The sequence below is a fragment of the Pongo abelii genome, chromosome 20, assembly GCF_028885655.2.
Source record: "Pongo abelii isolate AG06213 chromosome 20, NHGRI_mPonAbe1-v2.0_pri, whole genome shotgun sequence".
NCBI lineage: Eukaryota > Metazoa > Chordata > Mammalia > Primates > Hominidae > Pongo > Pongo abelii.
In genome coordinates this window covers 9,524,019-9,544,762 of record NC_072005.2, presented here as the reverse complement: position 1 = coordinate 9,544,762, position 20,744 = coordinate 9,524,019, and the positions used below count along the sequence as shown (strand labels likewise).

The following is a 20,744-nucleotide window of genomic DNA, read 5'->3' as shown; positions in this document are numbered from 1 at the left end:
CTGTTAGGATCCAGGGTGCACAGCAGGAGGTGAATGTAGGATGAGCAAACATTACTGCCTGAGCTCAACTTTCTGTCAGATCAGTAATGGCATTAGATTCTCATAGGAGCATGAACTTCATTGTGAACTGCACATGCAAGGGATCTAGGTTGCACAGTCCTTATGAGAATCTAATGCCTGATGATCTGAACTGGAACAGTTTAATCCCCAACTCCAGTCCGTGGGAAAAATGTCTTCCACGAAACTGGTCCCTGGTGCCAAAAAGTTAGGGGACCACTGATCTAGATTATGTCACATGTCCCATCCACCCATTAACATTAAGGCTTTCATCCCTGGGACCTCAAGATAATGGTGGTATTGGAGATGTGGTTTTTTAAAGAGGTGATTTTAAAATGAGGCAGTTAGACTGGGGCCCTCATTCAATATGACTGGTTTCCTTATAAGAAGTGAAAGAGATACCAGGGTAGCAGGAACAGAATTTTATGTGAAGTGACCAGAAATGGTTACCTGCAAGGCAAAGAGAGATTCCTGGAGGAGATCCTTCTTTTAAGGCTCATTATAGAGGAAATCATCCTTATCTACACTTTGATCCTGGACTTCCAGCCTCAAAAATTATGAGCAAATAAATTTCTGTTATTTAAGCCATCCAATGTGTGGGGTTCTTTTTTTGGTCAACTCTATCAAAATAATACAGTAAAGAATGTGAGAAAACCTTCAGATATTCCATAGTTTTTAATATTCATGTTCAGAGTTACAATGGAGAGAAACCTTATGAATGTAAGGAATGAAGTGTTTTCTGTCTGTGTAGTGTGTGTGTGTGTGTGTGTTTGAGACATAGCCGCCCTCTGTTGCCCAGGCCTGAGTACAATGGCATGATCTTGGCTCACTGCAACCTCTGCCTCCTGGGTTCAAGCATTTCTCCTGTCTCAGCCTCTGGAGTAGCTAGGATTACAGGCACATACCACCATGCTCGGCTAATTTTTGTATTTTTAGTAGAGCTGGGGTTTCATTATGTTGGTCAGGGTGGGCTTAAACTCGTGGTCTGAAGTGATCTGCCCACCTCAGCTTCCCAAAGTGCTGGGATTATAGGCATGAGCCACCACACCTGGCCTCTTTTCAATCTTTGGTCTGCTAAATGTAAGAAATCATGCAGGAGACCATTTCAGTGAATCTAAGGCATGTGAAAAACCATTTTATTATCCCTTAAAGCATCCGAACTCATCTGGTGAAAGAACTTATAAAACTCACAGGAGAAAAAATAAAAGAATATAAAGAAGAGGTTTCTTGTAGTATGAAATCAAAGAATGTGATTTTGCACAAAATGGAAGAGCTTAGAGTGGATTGAAGACCCATCATAAGGAATGTGGGCCAAGCACAGTGGCTCACACCTGTAATCCCAGCACTTTGGGAGGCTGAGGTGGGCAGATCACTTGAGCCCAGGAGTTCGAGACCAGCCTGGGCAACATGGTGAAACTTCATCTCTACAAAAGTACAAAAATTAGCTGGGCATGGTAGTGTGCATCTGTAGTCCCAGCGACTGAGGAGGCTGAGGTGGGAAGATCACTTGAGCCCAAGAGGCAGAGGTTGCAGTGAGCTGAGATTGTGCCAGTGCACTCCAGCCTGGGTAACAGAATGAGACCCTGTCTAAAGAAAAAGTTGACTGAAAAATAAGAGAAAAAAAGGAATGTGGCAGGGCTTTTAAAAACTTCATACCTTATAGAAGTTGTAGAAACTCAGTGGAGAGAAACCTGCTTGTAAATCAAGTGGAATTGCCTTTGTTCATTCATAAGGCTTCTCTTGTACATTGTAAATTGCTGTGAAGCCATGGGAAGGGGAAAAGTGGGATACAACCCTTAGATATTTCACATGCCGTAATATCTCCCTGATGGAGCCACCAAGCATGTCCGTTCTTTAAAAGGTCAGGTAGGGGGCCTGGCATGGTGGCTCACACCTCTAATCTCAGCACTTTGGGAGGCCGAGGCGGGTGGATCACTGGAGGTCAGGAGTTCGAGTCCAGCCTGGTCAATATGGTGAAACCCCATCTCTACTAAAAATACAAAATTAGCCAGGTGTTGTGGTGCATGCCAGTAATCCCAGCTACTTGGGAGGCCAAGGCAGGAATTGTAGACCAGCCTGGCCAACATGGCAAAACCCCATCTCTACTAAAAATACAAAAATTAGCCAGGCATGATGGTGGGGACCTGTAATCCCAGCTACTCAGGAGGCTGAGGCAGGAAAGTTGTTTAAACCCAGGAGGTGGGAGTTGCAGTGAGCCAAGATTGCACCACTGCACTCCAGCCTGTGCGACAAGTGAAGCTTCATCTAAAAAAAAAAAAACAAAAAAACAAAAAAAACAACGGTGAGGTAGGGGCTGGGCCCAGTGGCTCACGCCTGTAATCTCAGCACTTTGGGAGGCCAAGACAGGAGGATCACCTGAACCCAGGAGTTCACAACCAGCCTGGGGCAACATAGCAAGACTCTGCCTCTATTAAAAAAAAAAAAAAAAAGGTCAGATAGGGACCTAGTACTAATCTCTTCTGAAACCCAATGCTTGACATCTCCAAAGAATTCAGTGACCCTCAAGGGAATGTCCCAGTAAGCTGTGCTGGTCACATAGAAATGGAAATGGAATGAGCACGGCAGCCTGACATTAGCAGCCTTGTGGCTTTACCTATTGACAGCTACATCTTTTGGAAAAACTTTATCATAATTTTATCATGCGTTTCTCTACCTGAAGCTAAGCTGCTGGCTCAAGGGGACACATTGCCTGCCTGGGCCTCTTCAGTCATGATTGGAATAAGCTGTAAGCTGAATGTGTCCACTGGGTTTCTCCAGGCATCCAGCCTTGGAGTGCAATGGTGGGATCTTGGTTCACCGCAACCTCCACCTCCCAGGTTCAAGTGATTCTCCTGCCTCAGCCTCCTGAGTAGGATTACAGGCATGCGCCACCACACCCGGCTAATTTTTTTGTATTTTTAGTAGAGGCGGGGTTTCTCCATGTTGGTCAGGCTGGTCTCGAACTCCCAACCTCAGGTGATCCACCCACCTCAGCCTCCCAAAGCGCTGGGATTACAGGTATGACCCACTGTGCCCAGCTGTGGAAGCCTTTCTGTATCACTCTTGTTGCAAACAAGATAATTCATTTTGGGGGTACATTCAAATAAGTGACATGAAGATGAAATTGTCTTTCTGTGTGTCCTATTCTCAGATAAGACGTGTGGCCTCTTAGTTTTCTGTGGTGGTTTTATATGATTAAATTTGTTTTTGAAAGAGTTTCTGAATATGTTACTTGTTCTGTTATGCACATTTTATAAATTAGCACTTCATGACTGCAGTTGTAAACACTTTCTCATTTGCATTATATGTTCATTTAACAGTGAGTGTGTGTTTAACTGCCAAGATAAGTTGGTTTTTTTTTGCTTTTTGTTTTTTGTTTTTCATAAAATCCAGATTCTGCAAAACTTCGGGATTTTTTGTTTTTGTTTTGAGATGGAGTCTCCCTCGGTCACTCAGGCTTGGAGTCCAGGGGTGCAACCTCTGCTCACTGCAACCTCTGCCACCTCACCTGGCTGTCATGAGGGATTATTAATAGATGCTTTTAGATAGTCCTCTCTAGTGTCATTGATAATTGGTCATACCATGGGTCTACATGGAATTTCTTTTCTTTTTTTTTTTTAAGGTGTGCACTTTCATTCAACTGGTGTCAAGTCAGTGTACAGGTAAGCCCTGGCTGCCTCCATTCCTCCACCCACCCACAGGGAGACCAAAAGCCTTTATACATCTCAAATTGGGGGACAAAAAAGGGGGGCCATGATAGCTGATCATTCAAAATTAAAATAAAAATACAAAGGCAAAGATTAAAAAAATTTTGTATTATATAATTTACACGAAAGCAATGCTATCACCACCCCATATGAACTTGGGAGAGGACTGGGCATTCTCCTTAGAAATGGGGTGGGTTTTGGGAGGGCAAGGGACTTCCTGTAAGAATGCACCGCCCAGCTGGGCATGGTGGCTCACGCCTGTAATGCCAGCATGGGAGGCTGAGGTGGGTGGATCATGAGGTCAGGAGTTCGAGACCATCATTGCCAATATGGTTAAACCCCATCTCTACTAAAAATACAAAAATTAGCTGGGTGTGGTGGTGCACCTGTAATCCCAGCTACTTGGGAGGCTGAGGCAGAAGAATCGCTTGAACCTGGGAGGCGGAGGTTGCAGTGTGCCGATTTGCACCACTGCACTCCAGTCTGGGCGACAAAGCGAGACTCTGTCTCAAAAAAACAAAAAACAAAAAAGAGAATGCACCTTCCAATATATGGAATGACTATTAAAAAAAAGAACAATGTATAATCAAAGTCCTCAGCCGCATTGTAGAACATTTGGGATTCCTCACTCCAACTAACTGCTGTCACCTTCACCATTCCAGGTTTTAAATCTTAAGCCAAAAAAAAAAAAAAAATGCCAATCTTATCTTATTTTCTGCATAAGTTAGGTTTTTGTCAAGAAAGATTATAACGTAAGTCACCGTACACCTAGAAGTATTTGCGGTAGGGTGGACAACACAGAGGCCGGACTCCTCTTATTCCTGCCTGCTGATCCACATCTGCTGGAAGGGGGACAGCGAGGCCAAGATGGAGCCACTGATCCATACAGAATATTTGTACTCAAGAGGAGCAATGATGTTGATCTTCATGCTGGGAGCCATGGTAGTGATCTCCTCCTCCATCCTGTCAGCAATGCCAGGGTACATGGTGGTGTCACTGGACAGCACTGGGTTGGTATACAGGTCTTTGCAGATGTCCATGTCACATTTCATGATGGAGTTGAAGGTAGTTTTGTGGATGCCACAGGATTCCATGCCCAGGAAGGAAGGCTGGAAGAGTGCTATGGGACAGCAGGGACCACTCGTTGCCAATGATGATGACCTGGCCATCAGGCAGCTGGAATCTCTTCTTCAGGGAGAAGCTGGAGGCCACGTGCAGGGACAGCAGAACCTGGATGTCTATGTACATGGATGCGGTGTTGAAGGTCTCAGACATTATCTGGGTCATCTTCTCATGGTTGGTCTTGGGGTTCGGGGGGCCTCAGTGGGCAGCACCGAGTGCTCCTCGGGAGCCACATGCAGCTCATTGTAGCCAGGCTGGGTGCGGTGGCTCACGCCTGTAATCCCAGCACTTTGGGAGGCTGAGGCAGGTAGATCACGAGGTCAGGAGATCGAGACCATCCTGGCTAAGATGGTGAATCCCCATCTCTACTAAAAATACAAAAAATTAGCCGGGCATGGTGGCGGGTGCCTGTAGTCCCAGCTACTCAGGAGGCTGAGGCAGGAGAATGGTGTGAGCCCGGGAGGTGGAGCATGCAGTGAGCCGAGATTGCGCCACTGCCCTCCAGCCTGAGTGACAGAGTGAGACTCCCACTCAAAAAAAAGAAAAAAAAAGGAAGGCATGGTGCCAGATCTTCTCAATGTCATCCCAGTTGGTGATGATGCTGTGCTCGCTGGGGTATTTCAGGGTCAGGTTGCCTCTCTTGCTCTGGGCCTCTTCACCCACGTAGGAGTCCTTCTGACCCATGCCCATCATAATGCCCTGGTGCTGCAGATGCCCCACGATGGAGGGGAAGATGGCCCGGGGGACATTGTCGCCCGCAAAGCTGGCCTTGCACATGCTTGAGCCATTGTCAAGTAAAAGCACCTCAATATCATCATCCATGGTGAACTGACAGCGGGCGTGTATAGGCGGTGGAGTGGGTGGGGGCAAGGCTTTGTGCTGGCGGATAGATGCAGTCTCAGCCGTCGCATTTCTTCTTTAAAAAAAAAATTTAAAAAATAGAGATGAGGGGCCGGGCACAGTGGCTCACACCTGTAATCCCAGCACTTTGGGAGGCCGAGGCAGGCAGATCACGAGGTCAGGAGATCCAGACCATCTTGCTAACACACTGAAACCCTGTCTTTACTAAAAAAATACAAAAAAATTAGCCAGGCGTTGTAGGGTGCCTGTAGTCCCAGATACTCAGGATGCTGAGGCAGGAGAATGGTGTGAACCCGGGAGGTGGAGCTAGCAGTGAGGCAATATCACTCCACTGCACTCCAGCCTGGGTGACAGAGCAAGCCTCCGTCTCAAAAAAAAAAAAAAAAAAGAGATGGTGGTCTCACTATGTTGCCCAGGCTGGTCTGGAACCACTGGCCTCAAGAGAGCCTCCTGCCTTGGCCTCCTAAAGTGCTGGGATTACAGGCATGAGCAACTGCACCTGGCCTTTATTTTATTTTATTTTATATATTTTATTTTATTTTATTTTAAGACTGAGGCTATCTCTGTGGTCCAGGCTGGAGTGCAGTGGTGCAATCTCAGCTCACTACAACCTGTGCTTCCCGGGTTCAAGCGATTCTCCTGCCTCAGCCTCCCAAGTAGCTGGGACTACAGGTGCCTACCACCACGCCCAGGTAATTTTTGTATTTTTAGTAGAGATGGGGTTTCACCATGCTCGTCAGGATGGTCTCGATCTCCTGATCTCGTGATCCGCCCACCTTGGCCTCCCAAAGTTCTGGAATTACAGGCGTGAGCCACTGAGCCTGGCCTTTTATTTTTATTTATATATATTTTTTGAGACAAGGTTTTAGTCTTGTTGTCGAGGCTGGAGTGTAATGGCACAATCTCAGCTCACTGCAACCTCTGCCTCCTGGGTTCAAGTGATTCTCCTGCCTCAGCTTCCTGAGTAGCTGGGATTACAGGCACATGCCACCATGCCTGTCTAATTTTTTGTACTTTTCATAGAGATGGGGTTTCACCATATTGGACAGGCAGGTCTGGAACTCCTGAACTCAGGTGATCCACCCACCTTGGCCTCCCAAAGTGCTGGGATTACAGGCATGAACCATTGTGCTCAGCTTCCTTATTCTTTTATTTATTTATTTTTGAGGCAGAATCTTGCTCTATCACCAGGCTGGAGTGCAGTGGCGCAATCTTGGCTCACTGCAACCTCCACTTCCTGGGTTCAAGCGATTCTCCTGACTCAGTCTCCTGAGTAGCTGGAACTACAGATACTACTACAGGCGTGCACCACCACACCCAGCTAATTTTTGTATTTTTAGTAGAGATGGAGTTTCATCATGTTGGCCAGGATGGTCTTGATCTCTTGACCTCGTGATCCACCTGCCTTGTCCTCCCAAAGTGCTGGGATTATAGGCATGAGCCACCACTCCTGGCCTCTTTATTCTTATTTATGAGAAAATTCTCTCTGACCTCGCAGGTCAAATAATAGCTAGTTGTCTTCTCAATATTCATTCTCCCCTACTCCCTTTTTTTTTTTTTTTTTTTTGAGATGGAGTCTCTCTCTTGTTGCCTAGGCTGGAGTGCAATAGTGCAATCTCGGCTCACCACAACCTCCACCCCCCAGGTTTGAGCGATTCTACTGCCTCAGCCTCCCAAGTAGCTGGAATTACAGGCATGTGACACCATGCCCGGCTAATTTTTTATTTTTAGTAAAGACAGGGTTTCTCCATGTTGGTCAGGCTGGTCTCAAACTCCCGGCCTCAGGTGATCCACCCATCTCAGCCTCCCAAAGTGCTGGGATTACAGGCATGAGCCACTATGCCCGGCCACTGGATGAGTTTTTACAACATAGTGGAAAAATCAGGTCAACTATATGCTAGTGAAGCCATCAAGGCTTCTATCTAGAAGATGGTTCAGTGTTTGTGGGTAAAAGAGGAGAGAAGTGAGTCATGGGGCAGATAATAAGAAGCCTCAAGAACATGTCTGAATTCCTGTTTTGGTCTCCTTCCCTAGTGCTACCAGCCCATCCATCATCCTCCTGTGATATCCATCCTGGTACATTCTTGAAGATGCCCATTGCCTGAGCCAGAATATGTGTGTGATATTTTAGAACTCCTCAACCTTCAAGTAAATGGCAGTAGACATTGTTGGAGGAGTGGGCGTTACTGGACTTTCTTTGGGAAAACCTGTACAGAGACATGTTGCTGGAGAACTTTAGAAACTTAACCTTGGTGGAGCAGGCTGGCCTCATTCCTTCTTCATTTTTGATGCAGCAAATAGCTGTTCTTGAGCATGTCTTGTGTTCCAAGATTTGCCATAATAATGGCAAGTTAGTGGTGAACACAAAATGGATGGTCCCTGTCCTTGTGAGGCAGTCTAGTGACTTCCCAGGAAAGTAAAAATCTGTTCATTGCACGGATTTCATTTTCTCTGTCATGGTTTTCAAGGATTAGTTCTATATGGGGTAGTGAGTGAGGGTATTTGCTTTTGAGTCCCTGTGAAAATTTTCTGCTCTTATTATTTTGCTGTTTCTAAAATTGGACTTGTCTATCTTCAGAACGCTTTAAACCCAAAGTGTTAGAATCCTTTTTGTGCAAAGTTCTTGTCTCCTACTCATGACTCCAACATCCTGTGTCTAGTCCCATGAGCAGGGTATCAGCTCTGCAAATGTAGTATGATTAAGAAGGTGTAGTGCAAAAAGGTGAGGTCAGAGAAGAGAGGAATCCTTCAAGTCACCTGTACAGGTGAGCCCCAGGCAGAAAAGTGTCATTGTGTGGGACAGCCTTGTCTAGTGAGAAGCCAGTGGAGAAAGATAACAGACAAATAAATGGGAAGAATTAAAATATGAAGAAATAATAGGTAAAACTTTCCAAATTTGATGAAAGGCATGAATCTCTAAATCCAAGCTCAGCAAACTTCAAGTAAGAGAAACTCAGAGAGGCCCACAGTGAGTCACATTATCATCAAAATGTCAAATAGCAAAGACAAAGAGTGATGAAAGAAGTAATTCCTTACATAAAGGAATTCTCTATAGTGAAAAATTTGGGGAGCTGAAAGCCTGAGGGTTGTGACCAACTCAGCATTCCATTGGAGGCTATATGATCAAACAGCAAACTGTTTATCATATATGCAGCATGTGGGCAAACTCACATCTGCGCCTGCCACCAGAAGTTATGCCTAGGGCAATCACTCCCTGGTGCTGTGCTCCTTGAGGTTATCTACTGGAATATCTGGAGCCTACTGTTCAAAGAAAGCAGTCATGCAGGCCTGCACTAAATCAAGCAGCTGACTGACAATCACCCCCTCCTCCCTATTTCCTTTACTCAATAAATATGAAGGGCTCTAGAAGCTCAGGGCCCTTGTTCACTAGAAGCAAGGAGCCCCCAACCCCTTCTTTTAAAACAGATATTTTTGTTTTTATCTTTATTTCTGTGTTCGTTCTCCTTTGTTCAGTCCACCAGGGTCTGCGGCAAAGTGACATCATGAACAGGGACTTCAAGGACATGAATGAAGAAGGTCTGCTGGAGCAGAGGAAGTGAAGCTAACAAGATGAATGAGTACCCTGGGACAAATCTGCCAGCAGGGAGTATAAGGTCAGTGTTCTAAAGAAGTACTGGGAATGGGAAGTTTCTGAATCAGGGTAACATGGGGCAGAATTTGTCTGTTGAAGAAAAACATTATGTGCAATTGCTTAAAGTTCTGTTGAAACAGTCTGGAGCTCAAGTTAATTCACAGGCATTAACTAGGCTTCTGCAGGAGGTTATTACACATAACCCATGGTTTCTGCAGGCAGGCACTCTCAATGTAGAAAATTGGGACAAAATAGAAAAGGGATTGAAACGGACTCATCAAAAAGGTTTCAAAGTAGACCCTACTGTTTTTTCTGCTTGCGTTTTTGTTCACACGGTCCTACTGCCATTGTCTTCTTATTCTGTCAGACATCAGGAGTCAGGTTCTGAGTCTCAAGAATTAAAAACATCATTTGTTTCTCCAACAGTGCCTATTGAAAATAATGAGCAGGAGAAAGGGGAGGAGAATTGGCTGTTTGCTAAGCAGGAAATAGGAGAGGAGAATTGGCCTCTGCCACCCCATCCAGTAACAGAAGTAGAAACCCATGTACAAAAAATTTTGCATGCTGCTGCTATGGCTGGGGAACCTTTAGGACCTTGCGGTTTTCCTATTACTGTAAGGCCTGATCCGAATGATCTGCAAAATCTTTTACATGAGCACACTCTTGTAGAGTTTAAATTACTAAAAGAATTAAAAGCTAGTGTGGTTAATAATGGGGTGCAAAGCCTGTTTACTATAAGACTGTTAGAATCAGTGTTCGGAGCCATGCACCTCCCACCCTTTGATATAAAACATTTGGCTCACACTTGCTTATCCGTCACTGCGTATTTCACATGGAGTTTAAATTGACAAGAAATGTGCTCAGACCAGGCTAGGCAGAATTGCACCTCTGGTCAAGGAAACACTACAGAGAAAATGCTGACAGGCAGTGACCCCTTTTCAGATCTGGTACAACAATTAACACTCCCAGAGGCTGCTTACCACCAGTCTGCCTTAGCCGCCAAGCATGCTTGGAGCACAATTCCTGAAGAGGGAGTTCCAGTGCAGTCTTTTCTACTTGTCATGCAGGGATCATGGGAACCTTATGCACAATTTATCACGTGGCTGCAAGAGGCAGTGCAGAATCAGGTCCCTCATGTCTCTGCTACAGAAATGCTTACCATAACTCCAGCCTATGAAAATGAAAATGCAGATTGCAAGCGTGCAATGGCTCCTGTGAGATCCACAAAGAGCTTGGGGAATTACCTTAAAGCCTGTCAGGATGTAGGAACTGAATTTCATCATTCTACAATGTTAGCTCAAGCAATGGCTAGTTTAGTAGTTGACAAATCTAAAAGGAGCCAAGGGTCAAACCCCAAAGTGGGAAAATGTTATAATTGTGGAAAAACTGGACGTTTTAAAAAGGAATGCCACCAGATCTCAGAACAGAAAGGACTTTACAATGTGGTGCCAACACCAGCAGAAAAAAATGCCAGGACTCTGTCCTTGCTGTAACAAAGGAAATCATTGGGCTAATCAATGCTGCTCAAAATTTCATCAGAATGGCACCCCACCTGTTGGGAAATGATAAGGGGGCCTGGACCCAGGCCCCTCAGACAATGAGGGCATTCCCAGTTCAGACAACAACCCCACTTCAGGGGTGGGTCCCGTGACAAATATTGATTCCCTCTCCCCAGGAACACCAGGAAGTGCAGGATTAGATTTCCCTGCCAGAGAAAGAATTACACTAATTGGAGGAGACAAACCTACAAAAGTTCCCACTGGCATTTGGGGACATTTACCAGCAGGATACATGGGACTAATTTTAGGCAAAGCTGCCTTAACTTGCAAGAAATCAATGTAGTCCACAAAGTAGTTAACTCCGATTATGAAGGAGAATTTTTCTTTGAGACAGAGTCTTGCTCTGTCACCCAGGCTGGAGTGCAGTGGTGCAATCTCAGCTCACTGCAAGCTCTGCCTCCTGGGTTCACGCCATTCTCCTGCCTCAGCCTCCCAAGTAGCTGGGACAATAGGCGCTCGCCACCACGCCTGGCTATTTTTTTTTGTATTTTTAGTAAAGACGGGGTTTCACCATGTTAGACAGGATGGTCTCGATCTCCTGACCTCGTGATCCACCTGCGTCATCCTCCCAAAGTGCTGGGATTACAGGCGTGAGCCACCGTGCCCGGCTATGAAGGAGAAATTAAAGTAGTTTTAATGTCACAAGATCTTTGAGTTTTTAAACCAGGGGAATATATAGTGCTATTATTGCCTATTCCCTGCAAATTACACCCTTCTCCATGAAAGGAGAAATGGGGAAATAAAGGATTTGAGAGCACAACTACATGATAAATCTATTTATCAAAACCCATAGCCTCTAATAGACCCATCTGTGTAGTGCAAATTAAAGGAAAAAATTTTTTATGAGTTATAGACACAGGAGCTGATATGTCAATAATATCTAGTGAGGATTGGCCTCCATTCTTGGCCCCTCAGATGAACATCCACATCCCTAGTGGGAGTAGGAGCTGCTCAAAGCATTCAACAGAGTGCTGAGATTTTACCTTGTCTTGGTCTGGATGGACAATCATGTACTTTCCAGCCTTATGTTGCAAATATAGCTATGAATTTATGGGGCCGAGACTTACTTACAGCTTGGGATATGAGACTTTTAAATGAAAACTTTGATAACCCAGGATTTAAAATGTTGAAAGACATGGGATATCAGAGTGGGAAAGGTTTAGAAAAATTCCTACAAGGAAACCCTAACCTGATATCAATAACTGGAAAGACAGACAGAAAAAGATAGGGACATCAGGATTTATGATTGGGTTCATTAATATTTCTCCTCTACCCACTGCTTTGCTGCTAGAGTGGCTGACTGACAAACCTGTGTGGGTGGATCAATGACCCCTATCACAGGAGAAACTATCTAAATTCCATCAGCTAGTAAAAGTAATTGGATGCTTGACATATTGAGGAGTCAGTTAGCTTCTGGAATTCACCAGTAGTTGTAATTCCAAAGAAGTCAGGAAAATGGTGATTGCTACATGATTTGAGAGCTATTAATGCACAGATTAAACCAATGGGTGCATTACAGCAAGGTCTGCCATCCCTGGCAACCATTCCAAGGGACTGGCCTCTTGTAGTAATAGATGTTAAAGATTGTTTCTTTACTATAGCATTACATGAGAAAGATAAGCCTTGATTCACCTCCTCTGTGCCTTCTATTATTAAAAAAGAACCTGTTTCTCATTATCAATGGAGAGTTTTACCTCAAGACATGCTTAACAGTCCCACATTATGTCAGCATTTTGTGCAAAGAGCATTAAAAGAACCCCAAAATATGTTTCCCACTGCATATGTCATTCATTACATGGAGGATATTCTTTTGGCTGCTCCTACAGATCAAATATTGCATCAATTATTCGAGAAGTAAAGTGAGCTCTTGTTAAATGGAAGCTCAAAATTGCTCCAGAGAAAGTGCAAACAACTTCCCCATACCATTACTTAGGAACTATTGTCATGGAGAGGAGTGTATGGCCTCAGAAAGTGGTTCTCTGTAAAGACAGATTACAGACCTTAAATTATTTTTGACAATTGTTAGGGGACATTAATTGGTTGTGAGAAATGCTAGGTATTGCTACTTATCAACTTACACATCTTTATCAAACCCCACAAGGAGATTCTTCTTTAAATTCCCTGCAGCAGCTTACAAAAGAGGCAGAAGCTGAGTTACAACTGAGCAAATGCTTCAACAATGACGTGCCTCATGGCTGCAGCCGCAAAAACCTTTGCTTTTGTTTATTTTTCCTACCCCCCATTCTCCAACAGGACTCATGGGCCAATGATTAGGGAAATCTGTAACAGTGATAGACTGGCTATTTTTATCTAATCAAACTGAAAACTTTGCAAGTCTATCTTTCCTTAATTACACAAATAGTGACTATGGGCAGGCATAGGTCAAAAATGCTTACAGGTGTAGGGAAAAGAAAGAGAGATCAGACTGTCACTGTGTCTATGTAGAAAGGGAAGACATAAGAGACTCCATTTTGAAAAAGACCTGTACTTTAAACAATTGCTTTGCTGAGATGTTGTTAATTTGTAGCTTTGCCCCAGCCACTTTGACCCAACATGGAGCTCACAAAAACATGTGTTGTATGAAATCAGGGTTTAAGGGATCTAGGGCTGTGCAGGACGTGCCTTGTTAACAAAAGGTTTACAAGCAGTATACTTGGTAAAAGTCATCGCCGTTCTCTAGTCTCAATAAACCAGGGGCACAATGCACTGCAGAAAACCCAGGGACCTCTGCCTTTGAAAGTGGGGTATTGTCCAAGGTTTCTCCCCATGTGATAGTCTGAAATATGGCCTCGTGGGATGAGAAAGACCTGACTGTCCCCCAGCCTGACACCCATAAAGGGTCCGTGCTGAGGTGGATTGGTAAAAGAGGAAAGCCTCTTGCAGTTGAGATAGAGGAAGGCCACTGTCTCCTGCCTGCCCCTGGGTACTGAATGTCTCGGTATAAAACCCAATTGTACATTTGTTCAATTCTGAGATAGGAGAAAAACCGCCCTATGGTGGGAGATGAGACATGTTTGCAGAAATGCTGCTTTGTTATTCTTTACCCCACCGAGATGTTTGGGTGGAGAGAAACATAAATCTGGCCTACGTGCACATCCAGGCATAGTACCTTCCCTTGAACTTAATTATGACATAGATTCTTTTGCTCACATGTTTTTTGCTGACCTTCTCCTTATTATCACCCTGCTCTCCTACTACATTCCTTTTTGCTAAAATAATGAAAATAATAATCAATAAAAACTGAAGGAACTCAGAGACCAGTGCTGGTGCAGGTCCTTGGTATGCTGAGTGCCGGTCCCCTGGGCCCACTGTTATTTCTCTATACTTTGTCTCTGTGTCTTATTTATTTTCTCAGTCTCTCATCCCATCCAACTAGAAATACCCACAGGTGTGGAGAGCAGGCCACACCTTCAACAGGATATGACCTGATAAGACTACTGTTCCTTTAGACTCCCAGCAACAGGCCTCAGCATGGGAAATATCGACTGAATGGCAAACTGCTCTCACAGATTTTGCAGGTGCAATAGATAATCATTATCCCTCAGACAAAATTTTGCAGTTTTATAAAGTCCATTCTTTCATTCTTCCTGTGATCACTCTTCATAAGCCTATTCCAGATGGACAAACTTATTTTACTGTTGGCTCTTCCAAAGGTCGCACAGCTATTTATGGACCTAAACATACTCAAACAATAAGGACCTCTGGGGTTTCAGCTTAATGCTCAGAATTAATTGAGTCATTCTAGTTTTAGAGATTACAGCTTCAACTCCTATTAATATTGTCTGTGATTCAGCTTATGTTGTAAATGTAGCCAGTCGCATAGAAACTGCTACAATTAAAAGTACATTAGAGCCAGAATTGCTTAACTTGTTTCTAAGACTTCAACAAGCTGTTAATTTTCATGCTGCTCCTTTTCATATTTCTCATATCCGTTCTCACACCCATCTCCCTGGACCATTATATTTAGGCAATGACAAAGCAGATAAATTGATTCATTCTGTATTTCAACAAGCTCAAGCTTCTCATGCATTACTGCATCAAAACACCTCTGCCCTTACTCGGATGTTTCATCTGCCTCACAGCCAGCCTTGAGCTGTTGTGCAAGCCTGTCCCACTTGTCAGCATGTCACTGGTGTTATACCCATGGATACACCTTTAGCAGCCTTTGGCAAGCTTAGCTATGTTCGTGTGACTATAGACACTTATTCTCATATGCTGCATGCTACATGCCAAACAGGAGAGACAGCTGGTCATGTACAGTGACATTGTCATCATTTGCTCATATGGGGGTCCCTAAACAAAAACTGACAATGGATGTTGGGAACAGGTCCCGCAAAATCTGGCCATAAACTGGCCCCAAAACTGGCCATAAACAAAATCTCTGAAGCACTGTGACATGTTCATGATGGCCATGACTCCCACACTGGAAGGTTGTGGGTTTACCGGAATGAGGGCAAGGAACACCTGGCCCACCCAGGGCAGAAAACTGCTTAAAGTCATTCTTAAACCACAAACAATAGCATGAGCAATCTGTGCCTTAAGAATATGCTCCTGCTGCAGATAACTAGCGAGACCCATCCCTTTATTTTGGCCCATCCTTTTGTTTCCCATAAGGAATACTTTTAGTTAATCTATAATCTATAGAAACAATGCTTATCACTGGCTTGCTGTTAATAAATATGGAAGGACAATGGGAAGCTCCGATGGATTTACTGACAAGGGGATGAGGGTATGCTTGTGTTTTTACAGGAGATGGACAAAATATTTGGGTGCCCTCAAGGTGCGTGCAACCATGGAACGGGAGACTGGAGGGATCCATGGTGGCCAACCATGGGCCCAGTCCCTCTGGTATGGGCCATGAGTCAGCTGAGCCTGAGTGCGAAGATGGAGAGAAGACTGACCAGAGTCACAATGACATCAACCACCATAACCTGAGGGCAACTCAAGAAAACCATGCAGGAAGCTGAGAAAATGCTGGAGTGTCAGGGCCAGGCAAAAACCCCTGAATCCATGTTCTTGGACATGTTAGCCATAATGTCCTTTGCAGTATGTTTTCTCTGTGCAGAGGCAAAAACATATTGGGCATATGTTCCTAATCCTCCAGTAGTATGGCCTGTTCTTTGGAGTGATACTCCCCCTGAGATCTATCATGATCAGGGAGCATGCACTCCAGGACGCCTAACTCCCCTTGACATAGAACAGTTACACTCTCAGAACAATGTCATCAATTATATGGCCCCACTGGAAGGACTCCCCTGGTGTATCACTACAAAGACATTGCTCAACCATAGTAGCTGTCTTAGAATTCAAGTTCAAGCGTGGTTGAGTCACCATGGAAAAGTCATGTGCTTATTAGGTCTTAGTTCTATTAATGTAACTGGTGTGCTAACCAACCATTCCCAGCCCAATCACCCCAATTGTGTTTACTATATGGAATGGATTCTTTTCAGTAGTTCCTACCCCCTCCATGGACCCAGTGTCTTGGCCCACTGGCTAGAAAACAATCTATGTTAACTGGAGACATTGTGGATTGGGGACCTAAAGGTCAACTAGATGGTAAACATGAAAATCAGACATCATGGCACAAACTTCGCTGACATTGGTAGCAGGATTTTAATGCTTCTTCTTTATACCACATGGGGATCCAATCCCATTCTGCTGCCTGGGTTGCTTGGCATGGAACAGGCTTTAGCCTGCCTCTTTTTCAGTGGCAATATCTAGGTAGGAAAGGTCCAATTCAAGAAACAATATGGAAAGCAGCAGTCCTATTTACAAATGGTAGTATCTGGGTAGGGGTGCTCTCTAATACTAGTACTGCTACTTGATGCAGTTTTGATGTTACATTTGTAAAGAGTATCACCACTAAATTTATGGTTTTTTTTTTAATCCTTATGTCTTTATAGCAGCTAACAAGGACCAGCTCCAAGTAAACAATACCCAATTGACCTGTAAATCTTGTCAGTTATATCACTGCATTAATAATAGCACATTGCAAACACATCTCTACCTTGATAATTATGGGTCACATCCCTGGGGTATGGATTCTTGTTAATCTATCTGAGCCTTGGGCTGCCACCCCTGCTTTGCACTTCATGAAACTTCTTCTAACTCAGCTAACTCATTGCACCTGTAAAGCCTTAGGCATGATAATTTTTGCTATTTTTCCTTGGTCACACTAATAACTTCTGTAGTAATGTCCTCTGTAGCTTTGCATAGTTCTGTTCAAACAGCTCAGTACATGGAGAACTAGACTTGTACCACCAACAAAACATGGCTACTTGAGAGTAAAATTAACACTGAGTTACAAACTGAAGTGGCAATGTTGAATCCATGGCTCTATGGTTAGGGGAACAAGTACAAAGCTTACAATTGCAACAGCAATTGTGCTGTCATTTTAATCACACTCATATTTGTGTAACCAACTTAGAATATAACCAAAGTGAGTATCCATGGGATCTTGTGAAAGCCCATTTGCAGGGAGCTTTCATATCCAATATCACCTTTGATATTGGTGAATTACAGAACAAAATTCTTGATTTAAATAAGCAAACTCAAGAGTTTTAGGCTTCTTTAGAAGCCTGGACCAAATTCCAGTGAGGTCTGGAGAGCCTCAATCCTTGGACCTATCTAAAGCGCCACATTAACATCTCATGTATAGTTCTGGGAATAATGCTGTTCTGTCTTTGTTTTCTGTTCATAGTCTATAAAATTGGATGGACTGCCAATCAGAAAATGAGAGCTGCCCAACCTGGCCTTACATTCATTCAATTAATGCAAAAACAGAAAGGGGAAGATATTGGGGGCTGAAAGCCTGAGGGTTGTGACCAATTCAGCATTCCACTGGAGGCTATATGATCAAACAGCAAAGTGTTTATCATGAATGCAGGATGTGGGCAAACTCATATCTGCACCTGCCACCAGAAGGTATGCTGAGGGCAATCACTCCCTGGCGCCATGCTCCTTGAGGTTATCTACTGGAATATCTGGAGCCTACTGTTCAAAGAAAGCAGACATGCAGGCCTGCACTAAATCATGCAGCTGGCTGACGATCACCCACTCCTCCCTATTTCCTTTATTCAATAAATATGAAGGGCTCTAGAAGCTCAGGGCCCTTGTTCACTAGAAGCAAGGAGCCCCCCAACCCCTTCTTTTAAAACAGATCTTTTTATCTTTGTCTTTATTCCTGTGTTTGTCCCCCTTTGCTCAGTCCACTGGGGTCTGTGGCAGAAGATAAAAAACACTATTACATGAGCTTTTCCACCTTTTCATTGTCTATCCATTTATTCACATTTTCATTTATTCTCAGAGAAGGAACTGTTTTAAATGTTTTTATGAAGTGTTCTTTGTAAAGTTTTCTGTACTTTGCTTTCTAGATTATATCCTTTTTTACTTTCTTTCCAAAATACTTTCTAAATAAAATACCTACCAATTCTAAATAAGATAACATGGAGCTATTTTCTTTGTAAAGCCAAACTTCTAACATTAGTTCTTTGGTCACTGGTTGCATCTTCTCTTTCACAGAAGATGTGAGCATGCAGAAGAAAGAATCCACAAATTTGAAGATAGAACCTTTGAAAAATATCAACTCTGAGGGGACTAAAGGAAAAAGAATGAAGACCAAACAGAACTTAAAGGACCTGTAGTACGCCATGCATCAGACCAACATACACATTATGGAAGGTGGAGACAGATAAGAGAGAAATAAAGGGGAAGAAGTAAAATGTGAAGAAATATTAAGCAAAACTTTCCAAATTTGATGAAAGACATGAATCTTTAAATCCAAGAAGCTCAACAAACTCCAAGTAAGAGAAACTCAGTTGGGCGTGGTGGCAGGTGCCTGGATTCCTAGCTACTCGGGGGGCTGAGGCAGAAGAATCCCTTGAACTCGGGAGGCGGAGGTTGCAGTAAGCCGAGATTGCACCATTGCACTCCAGCCTGGGCAACAAGAGCAAAACTTCATCTCAAAAAAAAAATTATTTAAAAAAAAGAGAGAAACTCAGGCCTACAGTGAATCACATTATCATCAAAATGTCAAATGGCAAAGACAAAGAGTGCTGAAAGAAGTGATTCCTTATATAAAGGGATTCTCAATACTATTAATAACAAATATGTCATCAGAAATCATGGGGGACATAGTCGGTGAGATGGCATATTTAAGAACTGAAAAAGAAACACTACCAACCAAGAATTCTGTGCTCACCGGAAATGTCCAAAAATGAGGGAGAATTTGACATTCCTAGAAAAACTAATGCCAAAGAAGGTTACCACTACACTTGCCATACAAGAAATGCTGCTGGGTGTGGTAGCTCATGCCTTTAATCCCAGCACTTTGGGAGGCTGAGGCAGGTGGATCACGAGGTCAAGAGTTTGAGACCAGCCTGGCCAACATAGTGAAACCCCATCTCTATTAAATATACAAAAACTAGCCAGGTATGGTGGTGCATGCCTGTAGTGCCAGCTACTCAGGAGGCTGAGGCAGGAAAATCACCTGGACCCGGGAGGCAGAGGTTGTGGTGAGCTGAGATCATGCCACTGCACTCCAGCCTGGGCAACAGAGTGAGACTGTCTCAAATAAATAATAAATAAATAAATAAATAAATAAATAAATAAATAAATAAACATAAAAGAGATGCTAAAAGGAGTTCTTCAGGATGAAATAAAAGGAGGTTAGACAGTAACTCAAGCTATGTGGAGAAATAAAGATCTCTAGTAAAGGTAAGTATATTGGAAAATATAAAACCACATTTATGGTATTTTTGTATATAACTCCAGTTTTTACTTTTTACTGGATTTTTAAAAAATCAATAAAAATTATAAGTGTGTGTTTTAGGCATACAATATATAAAGATATATTTTGCAAAAAAAAAACAACAGAAGTGTGCAGTTGTATAGCAGAATTTTTGTATGCTATTGAAGTTAAGTAGGTACAAATTCAAATAATCTTAATATAACTTTGGAACGGTAAATGTAATCTTTATGAGGGCTGTTAAAGTTTTGGCTGGGTGGAATGGCTCACTCCTGTAAATCCCAATGCTTTGGGAGGCTGAGGCAGGCAGATCACATGAGGTCAGGAGTTCGAGACCAGCCTGGCCAACATGGTGAAACCCTGTCTCTACTAAAAATACAAAAATTACCCAGGCGTGGTGGTGCATACCTGTAATCCCAGTTACTTGGGAGGCTTAGGCAGGAGAATCACCTGAACCCAGGAGGTGGAGGTTGCAATGAGCTGAAATCACACCACTGCACTCCAGCCTGGGCAACAGAGCAAGAAGACTCCATCTCAAAAAGAAAAAAAAAAAAAAGGAAAGAAAGAAAGTAAATATTGAATGAAAGTCTGGTGCAGTGGCTCACACCTGTAATCTCAGCACTTTGGGAGGGTGAGGTGGGCAGATCACATGAGGTCAGGAGTTAAAGATCAGCCTGGCCAACAGGTGAAACCCTGTCTCTACTAAAAATACAAAAATTAGCCAGGTGTAGTGGCATGAGCTTGTAGTCCCAGCTACACAGGAGGCTGAGACATGAGAATAACTTGAACCCAGAAGGCGAGATTGTGCCACTGCACTCCAGTCTGGACGACACAGCAAGACTGTCTGAAAAACAAAACAAAACAAAACAAATCAATGAAAATTAGAAGAGAGTTAAATGATTCACTCTAAAAATCAAGTAAACACACAAAAAAATCAGCAGTGGAGGAAATAAGGAGCTAAAAGTATAAGACATTCAGAACACATATAGCAAAATGGCAGGAAGAAAATCCTTTATTTTTACTTTAAATGTAAATGAATCAAACACTCCAAAAAAAAGTCATGCCATTAAAGAATGGATGAAATAATAAAGACCATGATC

At 43.3% G+C, this 20,744-nt stretch overlaps 1 long non-coding RNA gene and 1 pseudogene across 1 annotated transcript; one reads left to right on the top strand and one right to left on the bottom strand.

The window, feature by feature from the left end:
• Positions 1-3,974: 3,974 nt before the first annotated feature.
• On the bottom strand, positions 3,975-5,012 carry LOC134760684 (actin, muscle-like; annotated as a pseudogene).
• A 2,288-nt stretch (positions 5,013-7,300) lies between these two features.
• Positions 7,301-20,744, top strand: LOC134760685 (uncharacterized). The gene is made up of 4 exons (XR_010138558.1): positions 7,301-7,895; positions 9,222-9,361; positions 15,648-17,822; positions 18,420-20,744. It is a non-coding gene; the product is annotated as an uncharacterized LOC134760685 (long non-coding RNA).